The 22,953-nt window shown below is 34.0% G+C and overlaps 1 pseudogene; it reads left to right on the top strand.

Annotated features, from left to right (window-relative positions):
- Window positions 1-22,398, top strand: LOC139885925 (probable WRKY transcription factor 2; annotated as a pseudogene).
- Window positions 22,399-22,953: the final 555 nt, after the last annotated feature.

Below are 22,953 nucleotides of genomic sequence, written 5' to 3'. Positions count from 1 at the left end.
ATGGTTATGCAAGGGTCAAACGGTGGTCAGTTTAAATCGAGTGATGCTGTGGATGGTTCCACGACGTTTACAAATGACGATGAAGAAGATGATCGTGGCGATGCATGGTATTGTGTTATTTTGATGGTTATCTAGTTTGAATAGGATGATTCATATGGTTCTATCTACTATAGTCAAGAGATAAATGTTGAGCAGCTTGACCCGTTCATATGTATATGTAGGTCACTAGAATAATCAGAGCTTTCTAAACAATCAACACCGTCATATGTGATTACAACTTGTGATAATAGGGTTCTGATTATTCAGTATCACGCAAAACACTCTTTTACGTTGCATACAGAATATTTTTTAACTCTTGAATGTTTATTTTGATATTGTAGGAAAGTTGAAGGCGTGAAGCCTATGCAGCAGATGTAAGCGGGGCCTACCCGAGCCATCCGGGAACCCTAGAGTTGTTGTGCAAACGACGAGTGAGTTGGACATTCTGGATGACGGTTATCGCTGGCGCAAATATGGACAAAAAGTCATCAAAGGAAACCCGAACCCCAGGTTATCATTTGTGCTCTTTACATCGTCTGTTATTAAATATAACTAGTAACTGGTAGGCCGCGCGTTGCGGTGGCCGGCCCTGCGTTACAACAAATAAATTTTTATAGTGTATGGTGTAGGATACCTTGTAGCAAAAAATTGGCAGCTGAATGGCAAGAGTTGTAGAAGCGAGTGGACTGAAACACCTTGGATTCGTTGTATGTTTTTGCTTGTACCTGTTTAGCAGATATAAATAAGGTCATTACGTTTTTACGCAGTGTAAGTATTACGTACTTATTGCTATGCCCTTACACATTGATTGATTGATGAAATTCTGGTATATGAGGTAGCAGTTGGTGAGCTGTGAGGTATGTGTTGCCTGCATTGTCATGTCAATATGTAAACAAATACATGTCAACACTTTTAACTAATAATCAATACCTGACATGTATGCATTGATTATTAATTGATTATTATCAATAAATAAATTCAGAAAGTTAGAAAAATTTGGAAAGCAGTTATTAGGCTAAAATATTTTGGGACACAAATAATTAAGAAACAGATGAAGATAGTTTGTTACCTGGTTGAATGGTTTCAGTAATTGATGATGGAACTGTAGCTCTTTCAGAAATAAAAGACAGCTGCTAGTCGTTGTCTTTCAGAAAGTGGGTGCGTCACCGCAAACGTAGGCATTTATTTTTAAGAACTTACAGAAGTAACGGTGGGAGATGCACCTTCGGATGACTAGTGAGAGGAAACCCAATTCATATAGTTGTGACACCGCAACACATTATTCCTGGCCATCTGCTTCAACGACAAAGAAGTTGAAATAAACCTGACCACGGTAGCAACATTCACCTTTTAAAATTAAAAAAAAAAAAAAAAAACATTCACATGTACCTTCTTTTGATGAATGAGAGTAACTACAGGTAAAAAAATGAATCCGCCATGGAACTAATAAAATAAGGCAACAACAACAGAGATATCATCTTCAACAGTGACAAAAAAAGAAGAAAAAAAACCGGCTAAAACCCAATAACACACTTGAAACACATGCCTATCGCACCTAATTATGAAGGGGATACACAAAACTATACAAACAAAGACAAAAAAAAACTTATGCCCAACTAAAACTCTGAACAATAGTTATATCGGGCAGCTGCCAAAACCAAAAGCCATACGGAGGCCAACTAAAGTCATTGCATTAGAATATCCAAATTGCAAATACAAACCTTCAGGATCAAGGTGAACAGGGGAATTAGACGATGAACACCTATGGAAGAAATAGAAGTACATGGACTAAGTAGACAAAGGACCACAACCTGCACAAATAAGCATAAACAACTCGATAAGTTAATATCGAAAACCAAAATCAACCATGCTATATAAACCTAACAGGGAAAGGGCTATATAAACCAAAATCTTTCAAATTAAGAAAAAGGTGCAAAAGAATAAACTTATACCAATCGGGTCAGATGGAAACTTAACAGGGAAAGGGCTATATCCTGCACCGATAAGCACAAACAATTCCTTAAATTAAATTCAAAATCTGAACAAATTAAATACCCAAAAAGTAATCCACTCAGTCGATTATCGTTTCGCAAGATAGTCCTACTCGCCGACAATTAATAATCCAATCCCGTTCTGTTCGGGCGGGGAAAAAAATTTAAACGTTAAATCAATCAATGAAACCACAAAATTATTAATAATTATTAATATAATCAATCAATAAGAAATGAAAAGGCCATTGGAAACTCACCGGATGTAAAATCAGAAGAACGAAGCAGCGTAAGTTCGAGCGGCGAGAAAATTCAATATTCAGGCGTTTTGGTGAAGAAACAAAATCAGAAGCGATAAATAAAGAGGCAAATATCCCAGTTACCTTAAAACATGAGAAAGATAGGATGCTGCGACAACCTGATTTTACAACCCACAAACATTAGGCCCAAAATTAAATCTGTATGAAACCTACAATACATTAAACACAACAAAGTTAAAAGTTCGGTCAGAAACATAAAGAAGGTAAACAATTCTGGCGGTGGTCCGGACAGTGGACGACGAAAAGAAATAAAGGAAAAGGGAAAACATGGGATCTATTTTAAGCCTGGCAAGAAATTGGGGAAAACGAAAGTAGGTGTAGCAGCGGAAGTCGGTGAAGAGGAAGGCAATTTTGTGAGAGAGGTGGAGATGGCGTGAGGCTGAACAGGAAGAAATATCTCTCAAATGTTCTACACTCTTTCTTCTTTTTCTTGCCTCCCTGCCTCCAAGGGTGTTTGGCTTTTCTTTGAACAAATAATTTAGGGTTAGCCTATCTCTACTCCTGACTAATCTCTCAAAGTATCAAACTTCCGTTGCCGTTTCCCGAGCCGCGACGATTAACACAGTGGAAGAGGAAATCTTCATCTTCATCGTTCATTCTATGTGCTCGACATCGATTAGAGGGACGATTTATGGTTACAAAATCATTTGTTTTCCCCCCTTTTTCCTTTTAAATTTCGGTTTCGATCGATTAATTGACGTATTCAGTTGAAGGAGAATTTTTATCAAGGTTATTTTATACTTGCTTCTTTTCCTTCGATTTAATTTTCATTCGGTTTACTGATTTCGGTTTACTGATTTCGTATACTGATTTTGTTTGCCCAATCTAATTAAAAGTAAGGGTTTTTATTTGTGGGTTTTTTGTTGTTTGTTGTTTTGCAGATAATGATTATTCTAAAGAGTCGATTATAGAATTGAGAATTTGGACTTTGAAAGAACTTAAATATCATAAGTACTATGTTCAAGTAAGTTTGGTTGATTATTGTTTCTCTTTTATATTCATTGATATTGCTATTGCTACTGGACAACATAGATGTGTTGTAGATGTAGATATTAGATTTTTTTCCCGTACTATTTATTTCATTTGATGACTTTTTTTGGAGAACTATTAGATCTAATTGATTGATTGTAGCAGTAAAGAAAAAAAAAGAACTGGTTTTGTGAATCATCAGGTAATACTTATGATGGAAATGGTATTTGTGGAACATCTGCCTTCATCAGGAGCGGTGTTATTATGTTTTTGGTATTATTTTGCTATGTATTTTGTGTTTTAGTAGTTTTATAAGTTTATTTGTATATATCCAGATCACCAATAATTTCGTAACACATACACCAACAATTTAGCAAAACAATAATATCAATCAATTTAAGGAAGCACAAAACAATATATTAATTAAAATCAAGAAAATCAGAATTTCTCGAATCAGTTTATTTCCAGCATATATAAGTATATAATGGAGGATGTATTCATATCTAATACGCATATTAGCTACTAAAGGCGATTAAAAACTTGGATAGGAGGTGGCTTGCTGAACTGATCCCCATACAAATAAGATAAAATTTTGTACCCATATCCATTTTGATCATTTACCAACCAACCCATTTGATCACCAAGCCTGAAAAAAGAAGTACATGAAGTCTACAATCTGAGGGAAGCATATTTAGTTTGAAATATGTTTAAATGAAATTATATAATAAAATCTCATTCAAATGTTTGTTTACAATCTGAGCATAGCATATTTTGTCTATAACTTATTCCCATTTGACTGATGTCACAGAATGGAACTACAACAAAAAACAAAATTAAATCAATTTTATAAAATTAGGATTTCAACAAACCTGATAATCACAAATTGAAAATCGATTTCACGTAATACCCCCAAATATAACTGAAGCCCTAATTGATATAAAGAAACTAACCTGATTACGATTTCAATCACGAATTAGAGAAAGGATGCTTGAGAAAGAGATGGCAGACACCAGAATTCATTCTTCAAACACTCCCTGTGTTGTCGTTCGTCAATGCCGTGATGACTTTTGAAGCTACGGTTGAGCAAAAGCAGTATTGCTGGTGATATAGATGAAGATGCTAGTGGTTCGGGCGGCGAGGATGGCGGCGAGGATGGCGGTGATGAAGCTGGGTCGTTGGTGGCTGTGTGAGAATGGGACGCATAGAATAGAGATTGTGGTGAAGGTGGTAGAAACATATAGGTGCAAGAGGAAGAAGTATCTGTAAGTAATATTGATGAGGCTGAAGAGGAAGAAGTATCTGGAACAGTACTGTTTGCGTTAACAGTGTTTTTGAGGGTGGAGGACCAATCAGTAGTTGACACCATTTATTATATGTATATAAATTCTCATGAATCGTATTTCATTGATTAAACTAGTTGTGTAGCTCTCGCTTCGCGCCGGTAGCTCCGTTTTGAATGCGAGTTAAAAAAAAAAGTCTGGATCTATTTTGTAAAAAAGAATTTTTTTCGACATAACATTGAAGGGTTGTTCCTTTTGTGAAAGTTGCTTCTTTTAGCGTTCGGGTTTTATTTTTAAAAAAAAGTTAGTAAAGTGGGGGTTCGATTTGTATTTTAATAAAAGTTAGTGGGTTAAGTTTGTGAAATTTGAAAAAACTTTACGTATAAAGTGGGGGTTCGATTTGTATTTTAATAAAAGTTAGGGGGTTAAGTTTGTGAAAATTGAATATTAGTAAAAAAAAAAAAAAAGTTAGTAAAGTGGGGGTCCGATTTGTATTTTAATAAAAGTTAGGGGGTTAAGCTTGTGAAATTTGGAGAAAAATATACGTATAAAGTGGGGGGTTCGATTTGTATTTTAATGAAAGTTAGGGGGTTAAGTTTGCGTAAAGTGGAAAAATAAATAGTACTATTCATTTCCATTTACCTTAGTAAAAAAAAAGTTAGTCAAGTGGGGTTTCGATTTGTATTTTAATAAAAGTTAGGGGGTTAAGCTTGTGAAATTTGGGGGAAAATATACGTATAAAGTGGGGGGTTCGATTTGTATTTTAATGAAAGTTAGGGGGTTAAGTTTGCGTAAAGTGGAAAAATGAATAGTACTATTAGTAAAGTGGGGGTTCGATTTGTATTTTAATAAAAGTTAGGGGTTAAGCTTGGGAAATTTGGGGAAAAATATACGTATAAAGTGAGGGGTTCGATTTGTATTTTAATGAAAGTTAGGGAGTTAAGTTTGCGCAAAGTGGGAAAATAAATAGTACTATTCGTTTTCGCTTTGGCTTTTGCCTTTTAGATATAGGTATATAATATATAATGATGATAAATCTTTTAGAATGTCAAGATAAATTGATGGGTTAGTATTATGCCAATTTTGATTTTAAAGGTTAAAATGAATACAGGAACTATACTGACAAATTTTACTTTAATTAGATTTGATTTGATTTAGAAAGTTGCAACTTATAAGCATTTGTATACACTTGGGTGAAATATTGATTCATGTGATCGCCTTTTGTTATGTCTAAGTTTTTATATTGTATGTTTGATCAGTTGGCAAGAGTCAATTAGTTAAGAATTAGATCAAAGTTATAACCCTTAGAACCGATTTTGTTGGAGGTTTTATTGAAATTTCGTGTAGGGTAAAATAATCGATAGCGGGATAAATCACTGAATCGTGGTATCACTTTCCGAAAGTAATTATTCGACCCTTATTGCCTGGGTTACACGAATATCACTTTGGGATAAGACAGAGATTAGTTCTTGTTATTGGCAATAAACGAGAACTCTTTTGCATAAGAGTATTAAGGTGTTTTTTGTGTGTTTATTCTCATGAATAATAGTCCATATTTATAGGCACCCAAAAACAAGTATTATTCCACGATGAAGATGTTTCACCTACTCCACGATAGAGATGTTTCACTAGCTCCACGATGGAGATGTTTCACCTACTCCGCAATGGAGATGTTTCACCAATTTTTTAACAGCAAAAGTGGGTGCATGAATAATACTTCCGTAATCACTCAAATTTGTGATAATGGAAAACCACTTTCGGGTCCGGGTAATCTATCACTTAATTTACAAGTGTAGATTAAATCCCTCAATTACACTAAATTTCCAACAATCCTCCCCAATTTAGTGCAATTCGTTTCATGAGAATTAAACAAATTAAAACAAAAACTCATGCATAAATGAAAATATCTTGAAGATTGAATTTTCACCTTAGTACATTACACATTCCAAATATTCGAGAATCGGGGTGTTCTAAGAATTGAACCCTTCAACCCATTTGAATAACTGAAAATAATATACACATAAGTTATCAAATACTCTAAAGCTATACTGACACTTTACAAGCCATGTGTCCATATCCTTTCATAAATGTATCTAAAGCAAAAGTCCAAGCTTTGTTAAAGCGACAAAACTTCACATTCACATAGGTACTTCATTTCAGTCATGCACCTGCTCATGCACTTTTTCAAATGAACTATTAAGAAGCTAGACTTCAACCTCACCTTCAGCAGGTCCGAGTACATACCTTACCTTGGGATGATATAAAATTTATGCACTACAAATTTCTAAGTATAAGCCTTCCACATTGAATTCAGCTTCTGATTTTTATCAGAAGGGAATTGGGTATCTTATAATTAGAAATTTATGTGAACTTTAAACCTATCCCCATAGCAGACTTGTCAACCAAGTCTCTTGCCAATCCCTTCGTCAAGTGATCAGCTAAATTCTGTTGTGACCTCACGAACACTATAGAAATCACCCCATTCATGATAAGTTCACGAATCATGCTATGTCTGACACCTAAGTGTCTAGACTTTCCATTGTACATCTGGCTATAAGCCTTTCACAATGTCGCAGCACTATCACAATGAATAGACATGGGTGCTATAGGTTTAGGCCATAATGGTATCTCATGGATCAAGTTTCTAAGCCATTCTGCTTCTTTACCAGCAGCAGCTAAAGCAACAAACTCAGATTCCATCGTTGAGTTGGTAATACATGTCTGCTTCTTAGAAGCCCATGAAATAGCACCTCCCCCAAGAAAGAACACCCAACCACTCGTTGAAGAATGATCTTCAATATTGGTTATCCAACTCGCATCAGAATATCCTTCTATTACCGTAGGAAACCCATTGTAAGATAAACTATAGTCCATAGTTTTCTTCAAGTACTTCAGTACCCGCTGTAACGTCCTCCCAATAGGGTCTGGAAGAAACGTTACTAATATCAAATAAACCAACATATTATAATACGAGAACAATACTAAATGAGAAAATTTAACTTTATTGAGTACGCAGCGGAAAATGAAATGTCGTTACAATAATGGAAATAACGATAAAGTAATTGTTCATATGCAGAAGTAATAAATGCGATATCTCTTGATCCTAAGTCCAAGTAGCATCACATAAGTAGTAGATAAGAAAGCTTGAATCAAACAGCACCTGAGACAAAACATGCTAAAGTGTCAACCAAAAAGGTTGAGTGAAGTTCATAGGTTTAACAAAAGTAGTTATCGTTGTTTTTAGACCACAAGATTTAGTTGTAAAGTTGATCTCCCGCAGGATCAAAAAGTAGATCTCGCAGATCCAAAAGTAGTACTGATTCGTGATATTTTAGACTAAACGTTTGTTTTGTTGCCCCGATGATAAGTTGGCAGTACCTTATCACCATGTTTAAATCATTATTAAGTAATACAAAGACATCACGGTCAAATGTATCGGGGACGTTACTCCCGATAGGCCTACCCCCAATAATTAAGAATGCCTTATCCTGAAAGCAATTAAAAAATATCACTGTGGGGTCTTAGTAGCATAAGCTAGTCATAGTACAGTTTAGGTTCGTACTTGTGTCTAAGTTGTTTAAAGTATAAAAGCAGCATGTGTCTCACCCCAGTAAGTATAAAAAGTGCTATAGCAATAAGAGTGGGGCTATGAAAGTCACCTTAGTAAGTAGAGAGAGAGTTATTCCTCGGAATAAAGAGTTGAACGAGTGAGCAGGAAAGTCAACCTATTGACATTTAAGAGTAGTTAAGTGTTTTGCCCATGTTTAAGTTTAAGTATGTGTTTAAGTATAGTTTGTTTTACTAAGTTTCTATTCCTAGTAAGTTACTATTTTTATAAAGTTTCCATTTTTAGAAAGTTTCTTATTTTACTAAGTTTCTATGACTAGAGAGTTTCTACTTTTATGAGTGTTTTTCATTTTAGGATACTTGCCGTATTAGATAAGCTTCCAATCACCCCTTTCCCTTCGAATGGCTAATTTAGATCTAGGGGCTTGAGCCATAGGACCCTTTAAATCGGAAATCCAAACCCTCTGCCTAGAATCTCGTAGAAACCATTCGTCAAGAAAGTTCGAAGATCTATACATCTCTAATACATATCCCAAAATGTTTTTGTGCTACAATATAAGTAGTAGGTTATAGGTGCTAGTAATAGTAATAGTGTATACATGTTAAGTACTAGTATAATTAGTATTAGGGTTTAAGGTTTTAATATGTATATGTATATATAATTCGTATATATACATAAAAATATTTTTTTTTTACATGTATATATGTATATATAAATCTAGGAGTGTTTATGTATATACTTATGAATAACAAGTTTATAATATGAATATGAATTAACAAAGATTAAAGTTTATGTAAATAGTTTAGGGTTTATGTTATACCTTTGAAGATTCAAGATAATTAACAAAGAAAAGATGAACACGATGAAGATGGAAGATCAAAGCCTTAAAAATCTTGAAGAACTCCTTGAAGATTCTTGAAGAACACGAAGAACAAGCTTGAAGATCCGAATACCACAAGAGAGGGAGAGGGAGAGATTGTTTTTGAGAGAGGATTTTGGTGTGATTTGTGAATGAGAAACTAGGAGTCTAGGAGTGTTTATATAGTGCAAGTATTAGAGTGTTAGTCAACATAAGGATGTTCTAATTAATGATTTTATTTTGTTTTATAATTTTTAGTCAACAAAAGGTGATACTAGTTTATAATTAGTCAACATAAGGATGTACTAGTTTATACTTTATTTTTAGTCAACATAAGGATGTAATTGTTTAAGATTCTTTAGTCTCATTATTATTACTATTATTATTATTATTATTATTATTATTATTATTATGTTTATTATTATTTTTACATTTACTACATGATAAGTATTATTTTCTTTTTACTAATTCATGACTTGTATTTATTTTTATTTAGTTCCCAATTGTTTTATTATTTATATAAATGTCACTTTTTATTTATTACTTATAGATTAATAGTTATAAATAATATTATTGAAATGCATAAATTTTAATTAGCAGTGAGTGTCGAATAAAAGTTTATTATTTGGTCAACGTTAAATTGATTGTGTATATAACAACCCTTAAATAATTAATACGTATAGTCAGACAGTAAACCCTAGGGTCATTTCAGTAATTTCAGAAGTCAAAAAGTGAGGGTTGTTATAGTACCTCCCCGTTAATAAAAACTTCGTCCCGAAGTTTTAGGTAGAATTCTCGGATGCATCAGCAGTTGAGAAGAGATGGGGATATTTCCGTTTCATATGGTCTTTGCGTTCCCAGGTATATTCGGGGCCTCTACGCGAATTTCAACAGACTTTAATGATAGGTATGTTGCTTTTACGCGTTTGTTTGACCTCTCCTTCCATGATTTCTATAGGTTCTTCAACGAAGTGCATTTTATCATTAATGCGAAGATCATTCAAAATGATGATGTTATACAAGTCATTTCAGTAAATTGGATACATGAAATGTGTTATGAATGGTATTGAGCTCATTTAAAACATTGAGCATTTTATGCCACAATATTAGGGCAGACAAACAGAGAGGAGTTCGTGAAAATCACAGTCATAAAATTTGATAGAGATCTTCATTGTTTACAACAAGAATATTTTAATGATGAATATAAGTTGAAAAATAAAGTTTTATCACTATTGAATAATATGGATAAAACGATTCGTTTATAGGAAGAGTATAAACGAAGCTATCATAAAAGAGTGAAATGAGAAAATTAAATGTTCGCCTTAACTTTTGACGTAGTCACGATTGATTTCCGGAATTCAAGGAATTAAAGGAAATCTTCGTAATCTATAAGATTTGATTCTCCGGTATTTACGAAATTTTGAGATTTGTTTGATTAAATGCGGTGATTTGCCTCGATTGATGTGTTTGGAATTTTGCTATAAATTAGCTTCTTCCGTTTCATTATCTTCACCACTTCTATACTTTCTTTCTCAATTCAAACTTCCAAAAGATTAAGAAAATGCTAAATCCAGTTCTGATCCCGGTTATTATATTGACCATCTATGCAGTCATTCTTCTTTTTCTTTTACCGCCAGAGGAATCTGTTTACTTCTTCTATGCTCTTGGGGTTATAGTGTTTTTAATTATCCCGTGTCTTTATATTGCTATACGCATTGATATACACGGTTTGTAATTTCGGAGTCGTTATCGGGCTTTATATTTTCCCTTATATGTCGGAGCTTTATGTTTTTGTTTCTTCTTCCCGACTTCAAGTCAAGCGAGTAATGGTCCAGAATTCATAGGTATGAAGTTTTGAATGATCATAATATATAAAGTAGAAAGGAAAGGTAATAGCACGATTTGATTTGTCATATTACCAGAATATCCGAAAAAGACCGAATCATCAAGAAAAATATTTTCTTGATATGTTTAGAGGTTAAATAGAATGTAAGAGTCGTGTAACATGGCAAATGATGATTATAAAATCTATGAATCATCATCTTCCATTAAAAACTGAGCATGAATTACTGTAATATAATCACGTTGGCCTGACGTCATTATATTATATTAACTCATGCTTCAATTCCCAATCACTTCTTCAAAGTATTTATAATTTAAACTCGAATTTTACAGAATATAGAAACTAAAACAGTTTCCTTTATAAAGATATCGCAAAGAGATACTTAATTGCGGACATGAATCGTTATGAAGATATCTTCCGAAATATAGAGGATATTTATGATGATATTTTGGAATTTCTAAGTTCGAAAGTTGATGAAGAAAAATTTTCCGCAAGCTTTTAACATGACTTTGGAGCAAGATATTCTCTAAAGATTTCACCGGATTCAGAATTTCCTGGATTCTTTGAATATAGGGTTTGGCCCTTGTGTTTGTCCTTGGTCTCCTCCATGGTTAGCTCAATCCGTTTTTCAGTTCCAAATTTTCTTTTGCGCTTTTCCAACGTACCATTCTTTATTATCAAACTGTTAGCCCTTAAGAACATCTATAGCATTTGCTGCTTCGTCAGCATTCTCAAGGTTAACGAATCTGAATCATTGATTGACAACCCGAGATGGTTTCAAGAAATTTTATTTTTAGATGATTAAACGCTGATTGTAATCGTCAATGGATCTAATGGTTGACGAATAGGCGTTGTTGATTTCAAAAGTAATGAATGATAATTTTGGTGGTTTGATGTGATAATTCATCATAGAATACAAATGAATATAATTCATGAATGTAGTGATCTTTAGAAAGATAACATCTGCTATAGCTTTACTTGAATTCTGATATGTCAAATTCAGAATATGTAATTTGATTTGAATGAAAATGGTTGTTCTTTGGTGCGCGGATACATATGTGGATGTAAGTAGTATAGTTACTGATTATTGAATCAGAATTTGAAGAATGTACAATGTAACATATTAATGTGAGATATAAATATTTCTCGGGTATTACCTACCCATTAAAATATTTTCACAATTAACAGTTTGTACAAAAGAGAAGATATACGTTCATATATGTATTCTTCAGATATAATATAGATTTAATGAGTTAATATAATATTAAACTCATTTGATTTGCGGTTGAAACGAGAATAAATAATCTCCAAAACCTTAGAGATTTCATAATTGTCGCGAAATATTTCGCTAATGAAGTTATGAATCAATACTTCATCGTTCATTGTTATTGATATACCTCAGTATATGATGTCGGTACTCGTGGAATTCTTGTGAAATTCATAAGGCACGAATGATGTTTTCTAGAAAGTTTCGAGTACATCGAAAATGAAAGTATACAATCAATCATGTATTTGAGTAATACACTTGGTTTATTATGAAATGGAGTTTATTGTGTTGAAGCAGTGATTAACGATTGTTAAGTCATTAACGAAGGATGTACATCATAGCATATTAATGATATGAATTAATCAAGTAGTACATAGTAGTTAAGATTCACACGTAATAGCTTAGTATGAAAAGATTTATTATTGTTCCAATTCATATATATAAAGTATACATATGTAATTCTTCAGGAAGAATGAGTCAATACATCTTAACTCATTATTACTAATATTCCTTGGTATCTATGGGGCGTATGATGTTGATGTTTGAGGTACTGAGTGTGATGTTGAGGCGTGGAATGTGGATGTTTTCGTTGGTGAAGCTGGTGATGTTGGTGGTGATGCCGATGGTACTGGTGGTACTGGTTATGCTGCTGGTGCTGCTGCTGGTGTTCGTAGGTTTCGCACCATATTCTCCAGAGCCACTACTCGAGCGCGAAGCTCGTTGACTTCTTCTATTATTCCGGGATGATTGGCGGTTCGGACAAGTGGATGAATAAGATCTAAAATTTTAGATATTATATATTAGTGACTGGATATCCTGGAAATGAGGGTGAAAATAGTGTTCCGAACGGGTTCGCCAGTAAGTGCTTCAGGTTCTTCACCAAGAGGTGAATTCGGTTGGTGGAAGGGATCACCTTCTTCTTGTCTCCATTGATTAAGTTTACTACGAATCCATCCCCAATTCATCCAAAATAGATGATGGCTGATTGGTTGGTTCATTCCGGTTACGCTGCCATTGGAGCTCGAAGAGTTCGAGGAATCCATATTATGTGTTTGGAATTAGGGTTTTTGATATGAGATTAGTTTTGAATACTGGATGATATATTCGTCTCCTCGAATACGTGTATATAGCAAAAATATTTCCGTAATTTATGGAGGGAATTTAGGAAAAGTGTTAGACAAAATCTATTAGGATAGATACGATAAGATATAATAAGATATGATGTGTCTTTACTTTAATAATGGCAGTATGACGTGTCGAGATCATAAAGTGATAAGTATGTAATCTAATAATTTTTTGATTAAAGGCTTTCAATTCGTATACTGTGATAACCCAATGACATTTTTCGATTCGCAAACCGATGCATAAAGGCATAAGGCATATAGGTACGTGATATAACAGAGAGTTATATACGTTTGAGTGTGAGTAGTAACAATTATAAGAATTTCAAAATCATGGATAATATTTCATGTAATACATATGTAATACACATAACCATGATAGATGACTTATGAATGTCAAGAATTTCTGAAATCATTGTGTCGCATTTAGATGCGGTGGTGTAATTGGATAGTACTCAGGAAAGTGAGCAGAGTTCTTAGATTAGCTCGGCATTCTAAGATAAGTAAAGTTTCTAAAGTTTCTATGGTCAAGGAAAGTTGTAGTCCTACATTAGGAAAGAGACTTTGATTAGAATCTTTAAGTCAAGTTTGGTAAAGCATGATTGTTAAGATTATAAGGCAATTCTAAATGCTTTAAGTCTAAGGCAGGAAAGGTTATAGTTTCCTAGATTGCTAAGGCACCCTAGCTAGCAAGTAAGGCACACATAAAAATGCAATCCTGGTTCTCTATAACAGCCTGGTTATGCTCTGATACCAATCTGTAACGTCCTCCCAATAGGGTCTGGAAGAAACGTTACTAATATCAAATAAACCAACATATTATAATACGAGAACAATACTAAATGAGAAAATTTAACTTTATTGAGTACGCAGCGGAAAATGAAATGTCGTTACAATAATGGAAATAACGATAAAGTAATTGTTCATATGCAGAAGTAATAAATGCGATATCTCTTGATCCTAAGTCCAAGTAGCATCACATAAGTAGTAGATAAGAAAGCTTGAATCAAACAGCACCTGAGACAAAACATGCTAAAGTGTCAACCAAAAAGGTTGAGTGAAGTTCATAGGTTTAACAAAAGTAGTTATCGTTGTTTTTAGACCACAAGATTTAGTTGTAAAGTTGATCTCCCGCAGGATCAAAAAGTAGATCTCGCAGATCCAAAAGTAGTACTGATTCGTGATATTTTAGACTAAACGTTTGTTTTGTTGCCCCGATGATAAGTTGGCAGTACCTTATCACCATGTTTAAATCATTATTAAGTAATACAAAGACATCACGGTCAAATGTATCGGGGACGTTACTCCCGATAGGCCTACCCCCAATAATTAAGAATGCCTTATCCTGAAAGCAATTAAAAAATATCACTGTGGGGTCTTAGTAGCATAAGCTAGTCATAGTACAGTTTAGGTTCGTACTTGTGTCTAAGTTGTTTAAAGTATAAAAGCAGCATGTGTCTCACCCCAGTAAGTATAAAAAGTGCTATAGCAATAAGAGTGGGGCTATGAAAGTCACCTTAGTAAGTAGAGAGAGAGTTATTCCTCGGAATAAAGAGTTGAACGAGTGAGCAGGAAAGTCAACCTATTGACATTTAAGAGTAGTTAAGTGTTTTGCCCATGTTTAAGTTTAAGTATGTGTTTAAGTATAGTTTGTTTTACTAAGTTTCTATTCCTAGTAAGTTACTATTTTTATAAAGTTTCCATTTTTAGAAAGTTTCTTATTTTACTAAGTTTCTATGACTAGAGAGTTTCTACTTTTATGAGTGTTTTTCATTTTAGGATACTTGCCGTATTAGATAAGCTTCCAATCACCCCTTTCCCTTCGAATGGCTAATTTAGATCTAGGGGCTTGAGCCATAGGACCCTTTAAATCGGAAATCCAAACCCTCTGCCTAGAATCTCGTAGAAACCATTCGTCAAGAAAGTTCGAAGATCTATACATCTCTAATACATATCCCAAAATGTTTTTGTGCTACAATATAAGTAGTAGGTTATAGGTGCTAGTAATAGTAATAGTGTATACATGTTAAGTACTAGTATAATTAGTATTAGGGTTTAAGGTTTTAATATGTATATGTATATATAATTCGTATATATACATAAAAATATTTTTTTTTTACATGTATATATGTATATATAAATCTAGGAGTGTTTATGTATATACTTATGAATAACAAGTTTATAATATGAATATGAATTAACAAAGATTAAAGTTTATGTAAATAGTTTAGGGTTTATGTTATACCTTTGAAGATTCAAGATAATTAACAAAGAAAAGATGAACACGATGAAGATGGAAGATCAAAGCCTTAAAAATCTTGAAGAACTCCTTGAAGATTCTTGAAGAACACGAAGAACAAGCTTGAAGATCCGAATACCACAAGAGAGGGAGAGGGAGAGATTGTTTTTGAGAGAGGATTTTGGTGTGATTTGTGAATGAGAAACTAGGAGTCTAGGAGTGTTTATATAGTGCAAGTATTAGAGTGTTAGTCAACATAAGGATGTTCTAATTAATGATTTTATTTTGTTTTATAATTTTTAGTCAACAAAAGGTGATACTAGTTTATAATTAGTCAACATAAGGATGTACTAGTTTATACTTTATTTTTAGTCAACATAAGGATGTAATTGTTTAAGATTCTTTAGTCTCATTATTATTACTATTATTATTATTATTATGTTTATTATTATTTTTACATTTACTACATGATAAGTATTATTTTCTTTTTACTAATTCATGACTTGTATTTATTTTTATTTAGTTCCCAATTGTTTTATTATTTATATAAATGTCACTTTTTATTTATTACTTATAGATTAATAGTTATAAATAATATTATTGAAATGCATAAATTTTAATTAGCAGTGAGTGTCGAATAAAAGTTTATTATTTGGTCAACGTTAAATTGATTGTGTATATAACAACCCTTAAATAATTAATACGTATAGTCAGACAGTAAACCCTAGGGTCATTTCAGTAATTTCAGAAGTCAAAAAGTGAGGGTTGTTATACCCGCCTAATTGCTTGCCAGTGATGAGTACTAGGATTACTAGTATATCTACTCAGTTTTCCCACTGCAAAAGCAATATCCGGCCTTGTACAAGTCATGGCGTACATCAAACAGCCAATCACCTGAGAATACTCAAGTTGTGATACAGCTTCACCTTGATTAGGCATAAACTTTTCACTTGAATCCACAGGGGTACTCACAGGAGTACATTCAAAACAATTAAACTTTTTCAATACCCTCTCAATATAATGAGATTGACAAATCGAAATTACTTTGCTTTCACGTTTGATCCTAGTGCCAAGGATAACGTCAGCCTCCCCCATATCTTTCAGGGAGAATTTTGATGACAAAAATTCTTTTGTTAAATCAACCTGACTTTGGTCAGTCCCAAAGATTAACATGTCATCAACATATAGACAAATTATAACTCCTTTACCAGAATCATCAAATTTACTATATACACGTTTATCTGCTTGGTTTAATTTAAAACCACTAAATAAAACCACTTAATCAAACTTCTGATGTCATTGCTTAGGTGCTTGTTTCAAACCATATAAGGACTTCACAAGTTTGCACACTTTGCCTTCATTTCCTGGCATGACAAAGCCCTGAGGTTGGTTCATATAAACCTTCTCATCCAAATCACCATTCAAGAATGCTGTCTTCACATCCATCTGATGAATAACCAGATTGTGAATTGTAGCCAAAGCAATCAGCAGTCTAATGGTAGTGATACGTGCCACAGGAGCATAAGTATCAAAATAGTCAATTCCAGACTTTTGTCTAAAGCTTTGAATGACTAACCTTGCCTTGAACTTTTCAATAGTTCCATCCACCTTCATCTTCTTTTTGAAGATCCATTTGCAACCCAAAGGTTTGCAACCAGGAGGTAGATCAGCCAACACCCAAGTGTTATTGCCCATGATGGAATCCATCTCATCAATAATTGCCTCTTTCCAGAATGCAACATCCTGAGACCTCATTGCTTCATCATATGTTTTGGGATCATCATCAACATTGAAACAATACGAATATTGGGTAGAAATATCATCCCTGGAACCTTCAACTAAGTATAGTTGAAAATCTGGTCCAAATGATTTAGGTTTCCTTTCTCTTTTGCTTTTTTGAAGCTCAAGTGACTTTTCTGAAGCTCAAGTGACTGATCAACAGCCTTTTCAGAGACTTCATCATTACAATCCTTGTTGATTCCATTGTTACTTAGAATCATATTCTTTGATCTATGTATAGATGAAAAACGATTTTCATCAAAGATTGCATCTCTTGAATCAATTACAGAATTGATTGAGACAAACTCATTAGGCTCTATTACATAGAACCTATATGCCTTGGAATGTTCAACATATCCAACAAATATGCAATCTAGACCTCTTTCACCTAAACTTTTCTTCTTGAGATCAGGCAGTCTTACGACCGCCCTACAACCCCATACCCGAAGATATTTCCTTTTATGTGTAATCCTGTTTCTTTTGTTAGGAACTCTATTAAGCAAATAACAAGCTGTTAATATAGCTTCCCCCCAAAATCCTTCACTTAAACCCGAATAGGATAACATGGAATTAACCATTTCCTTGAGGACCCTATTCTTCCTTTCAGATATACCATTTTGTTGTGGAGTATAAGGAGCTGTGGTCTCATGGATAATACCAACGGATTGAAAATACGATTGGTCAATGTATTCACCTCCCCTATCCGTTCTAAGTCTTTTAATCAAAGCCTTTTGTTGTAATTCTATTTCAGTTTTAAATATTTTAAATTTATCTAATGATTCATCCTTAATATGTAACAAATAAACATAGCAAAACCTAGAAGCATCATCAATAAAAGTCACAAAATATTTCTTGTTCCCTAAAGTAGGAGTAGCATGCAAATCACATAAATCACTATGTATTAATTCCAAAATTTCAGTATCACGATGTACATTTTGAAATGGTTTCTTAGTGATCTTTGTTAACATACACGTTTTACACTTTTCATTGTTTATGTCAAAGGCCTGTATTAATCCATCTTTAGACATATCTTGCATTCTTTTAAAGTGTACATGTCCTAGTCTAGCATGCCAAAGTGTAGAATTATTTATGCTAGAAGTAGATATAAAAGCAAAATTAACATTCAAGTGATTAATGTTAAGTCTAAACATTCTATTGCATAAATAACCAAAACCAACAAACATACCATGTTTTGACAAAACAAACTTATCAGATTCAATCACTTGTTTATAACCACAACAATTTAACACACTACTGGAAATCAAATTTTTCCTTATTTGTGGTACATGCAAAACATCAAACAAACAAACAATTTTTCCAGAACTAAAACACAAATCCACACTTCCATGTTCATGAACAGAGGCTGTTGACTCATTTTCCATATGAAGAATTGATCCATCAGTCACGGACTCGTAAGTCTTGAACCAAAATCTATCCTTGCATACGTGGGTGGTAGCTCACGAGTCAACCCACCACGCGACATCATCATCCTGCACAAAATAAGCCTCAGATATATATGAAACATAATAATTCTTATTTGAATTATTAAATATATTCTGACCTTTTGAGTTGTGGTTGTTTAAACCATTTTCCGAACCGCTTGTGCTAGATCCTTTGGCATTATTATTACCAAAAATAACCTTGCAATCCCTTTTCATGTGTCCAGTTTTACCACACTTCCAACAAGTCAATTTAGACTTCTTATTCGGATTAGCCTTGTTATAACCTTGATGTTTACGTTTGCCCTTTTTGTCATTATTACCAGTGAACTTTTTATGTTCCACCATATTGACAACAGACGTACCAGCAACTTCGTTGCTCTTTGGCTTGTCATTATCCTGCAACCTGAGGGATTCCTCAATACGCAGATGACTACCTAACTCAAAAAGAGTTAACTACTCCTTCTTATGTTTCAAAGAATGTTTAAATTCTTTCCAAGATGGAGGTAGTTTATCAATTATGCTTGAGACTTTAATAGACTCATCCATATTCATTTTATGTTGTGTGAATTGACCAAGTATACGAATGAGCTCATTGTATTGTTCCAAGACCGGTCTAGAATCGACCATCTTGTAATTATTAAAATTATTCACAAGGAAATTTTTACTAGAAGCATCCTCAGACATATACTTGGTTTCTAAACAGTCACATAGTTCTTTAGCAGATTCAACATTTTGGTAAATATCAAAAAGAGAATCAGCCATACCATTGAGGATTAAACCTCTAGCGATGTAGTCATCGTTCTCCCACTTGCACCTTTTCCGAATTTGTTCAACAGTGGCATCATCACCATGATCTTCAGGAATTGGTGTGCTGAGTACGTACACCACACTCATGATGCTCAGAAAGAAGTGCATCTTCTTTTGTCATCTCCTAAAATTAATTCCCTCAAACTTATCAAGTTTGGAGAAATTCGCCGTCTTGTGTTTCATCGTAGCCGCCATCGATTATAACAGATAATTACTTTCGATTGTTGGAGGTTTTATTGAAATTTCGTGTAGGGTAAAATAATCGATAGCCGGATAAATCACTGAATCGTGGTATCACTTTCCGAAAGTAATTATTCGACCCTTATTGCCTGGGTTACACGAATATCACTTTGGGATAAGACAGAGATTAGTTCTTGTTATTGGCAATAAACAAGAACTCTTTTGCATAAGAGTATTAAGGTGTTTTTGTGTGTGTTTATTCTCATGAATAATAGTCCATATTTATAGGCACCCAAAAACAAGTATTATTCCACGATGATGTTTCACCTACTCCACGATATAGATGTTTCACTAACTCCACGATAGAGATGTTTCACTAACTCCATGATGGAGATGCTTCACTAACTCCACGATGGAGATGTTTCACCTACTCCGCGATGGAGATGTTTCACCAACTTTTTAACAGCAAAAGTGGGTGCATGAATAATACTTCCGTAATCACTCAAATTTGTGATAATCGAAAACCACTTTCGGGTCCGGGTAATATATCACTTAATGGGTGTACAATCCGTACCTCCTAACCCATTTACAAGTGTAGATTAAATCCCCCAATTACACTAAATTTCCAACAGATTTGATGTGGTGAAATGGGTGGGTATGGTAGCAAGTCCAGTTGGGTTTATACATTAGTAATTTTCATCATTTTTATTTATTTAATTTTTTTTTTATTTTTTAAAGATTGTTTAACTTAACAGTAGTTTAGTTCTTCTAGTAAACTGATTTAGGAAGTGAAAAGCATTTAAATACTCCCGGGCAGCATTTTTCAACTCTTTACCCATATGACCCCTTGGATACATCTTATACAAAATTGACTGATTCTTAGGTTAACGGGTCAAAGTTGCTATCTTTCCTAAAAAAAAAAAATTTATATTATGTGACAGGAGCTACTATAAGTGCACAAGTAGTGGCTGCTCTATAAGGAAACATGCGGAGATGGCTTCACATGACCTAAAATCGGTGATCACAACGTATGAAGATCTGCAGACTCGGGAACTCGTTCCTTCGTACGCATAAAAAGTAGAGCTGACAATTTTTTTATCATCATAAATAACAAATTAGTTCATGTATAAATCCTACATAGTGTGTGTATGGGAATGATTTTATGATACAGAGGTGTATATTACAATGGCAGCTTGTTCCAAAATTGACATAAATCCTAAAAAATTGATTTCCAAAATATGTGTTATTACTCTGAACCTAAAAAGAAACCAACTTTAAATAGTCTTGATAAACTGATCCTGAACTTCTTAAGTATTTTGATAAATTGGGTATTCCTTTAAAAGAAAAGAATCGATTGGCTAATGTTGTGGTAGATGCTGTTCTTTTTTTTTTCTTTTTTTTCTTTTTTTTTTTTTTTTTTGAACGGCACGTTAGCTTCGCAGGTTAGTGGTTAGCACACACGCAGTCAGAGGAGGAAACCGGACCGTAACCAGAGGGTAGAGAGACCGAGGTCTCACAGGTTAAGGCGGGGAAAACCCCCTTGGCGCAAGCGAGACTCGAACCCGGGTCTCTACTCACCTAACACCCCCAGGTGTTAGACCACTGAGGCAAAGCCCCAATGGCGGTAGATGCTGTTCTTGATAGTGTGTTTATTGCTACAACTCATAGGAAAACATTGGAGAAATCTGGAGTCATATTTTGATCGATTTCGGAAGCGACTAAGGAGTACCCTGATTTAGTTAAGAAGCATTTAGGCAAAGTTGTTTCAAGTTTTTTTTTTTTTTTGTTTTTTTTTGTTTTTTTGTTTTTTTTGTTTTTTTTTTGGCGAAAAAGACGAAGACTATATAAAAACAAAAACGTTTTCGAAAAGAAAACGATTTCAACAAGAGATACAAAAGAGAACTCCGATGAGGGTCGTAACTAAAAACGGCTAAATATAAGAATTATCTATATCAAGCCTCATCTTACCTAAACCGAAACAATGCTAACAAAAAACAAAACGATCCACGAAACCAAAAGTACGCAACGAAACATGAAACCTAAAGAATCGAATCCAAAAGCAAGCAAAGTTGTTTCAAGTGATGATAACTTTTATGCTGCTTTGAATGCAGCTGTATTTAGTGATGGATCTTTTGTGTATATACCTAAAGACACTAAATGCCCAATGCAAATTTTCACTTATCGTAGAATAAACACAATAGAAACGGGTCCATTTGAACGAACTTTTATAGTAGCAGATGATAGAAGTTTTGTTGAGTATTTAGAGGGTTGTACTGAAATGAAACAAGCACAACCATGAGGTCCCAGCAGCAGCCCGCAACAACAATCATGCTAATAACAACAACAAAATGGCTACAACACAACATCACATGGCTGACCCCTCTCGAATGCATAATAACATGGCTAGGTTCGAAAGGTCTTCCTATGGTTGCCTGATGGTCAACAGATGGCCCCGGTTCCAACTCATGGCTACGGTTACTTAATGAGCCATCAAGGACTAGGAGGGCTAGCTCATCTGGCTAGGGCTAACCAAGGGAAAAATATCTGTTTTACCTTCTCATCATTACTTAAATGAATGAAATGAGATTGATGGTGCCTAATGGTGAGCCAAAGGTGGAACCAATGTCTGGTCTTAACTTAGGCAATGGTGCACCTATTTACCATCAGATTATGAACCATTTACCCCTCGGGCCATAGATGTAATTCCCGGCGGCTGCTGGAACTATAGTTGGTACGTTCCCGACCAATTACCTAGGTATTTCAATCGCGTCAAACATGAAGTTACCATCGAATTGGGACTTTTTGGGTGTTTGACAAAATACTATTAAATATACCTGCTACCTGCAGATCTTAGTCAATTTATATTACTGTAATTTGAACATAATTTGAAATTGAATATATACCATACGTGCATATAATACCCAAAAAAAAGGAAGCATCTTTATGAATCCAATTAACCAATTTTAGTTCTCTTGCACAAGAACAACCAATAACCAACTATGAACATAAAAAGGACCGAACAAAATCATATTGTACCTACATAAAAGATATGCATACTGGTTACCTCTCAAAAGGTGTTATGCTACGCACTAGTTAATATTAAGTATCTGAAGGATATACCGAGTCAACAAGCGTCGATTTATTGGCGACTTGAGTCGCTTAAACCCTAAATTGAAATTCAGGCATGTTTAAAACCCATAGAAATTTGATTCTACCATTTTCAGCGCCTCACACTTTTTTATTTTTTTTAAT

Source organism: Rutidosis leptorrhynchoides, chromosome 1 (genome assembly GCF_046630445.1).
Source record: "Rutidosis leptorrhynchoides isolate AG116_Rl617_1_P2 chromosome 1, CSIRO_AGI_Rlap_v1, whole genome shotgun sequence".
Taxonomy (NCBI): domain Eukaryota; kingdom Viridiplantae; phylum Streptophyta; class Magnoliopsida; order Asterales; family Asteraceae; genus Rutidosis; species Rutidosis leptorrhynchoides.
The sequence above is the reverse complement of the archived record's forward strand: the minus strand, read 5'-3'. Positions and strand labels throughout refer to the sequence as shown.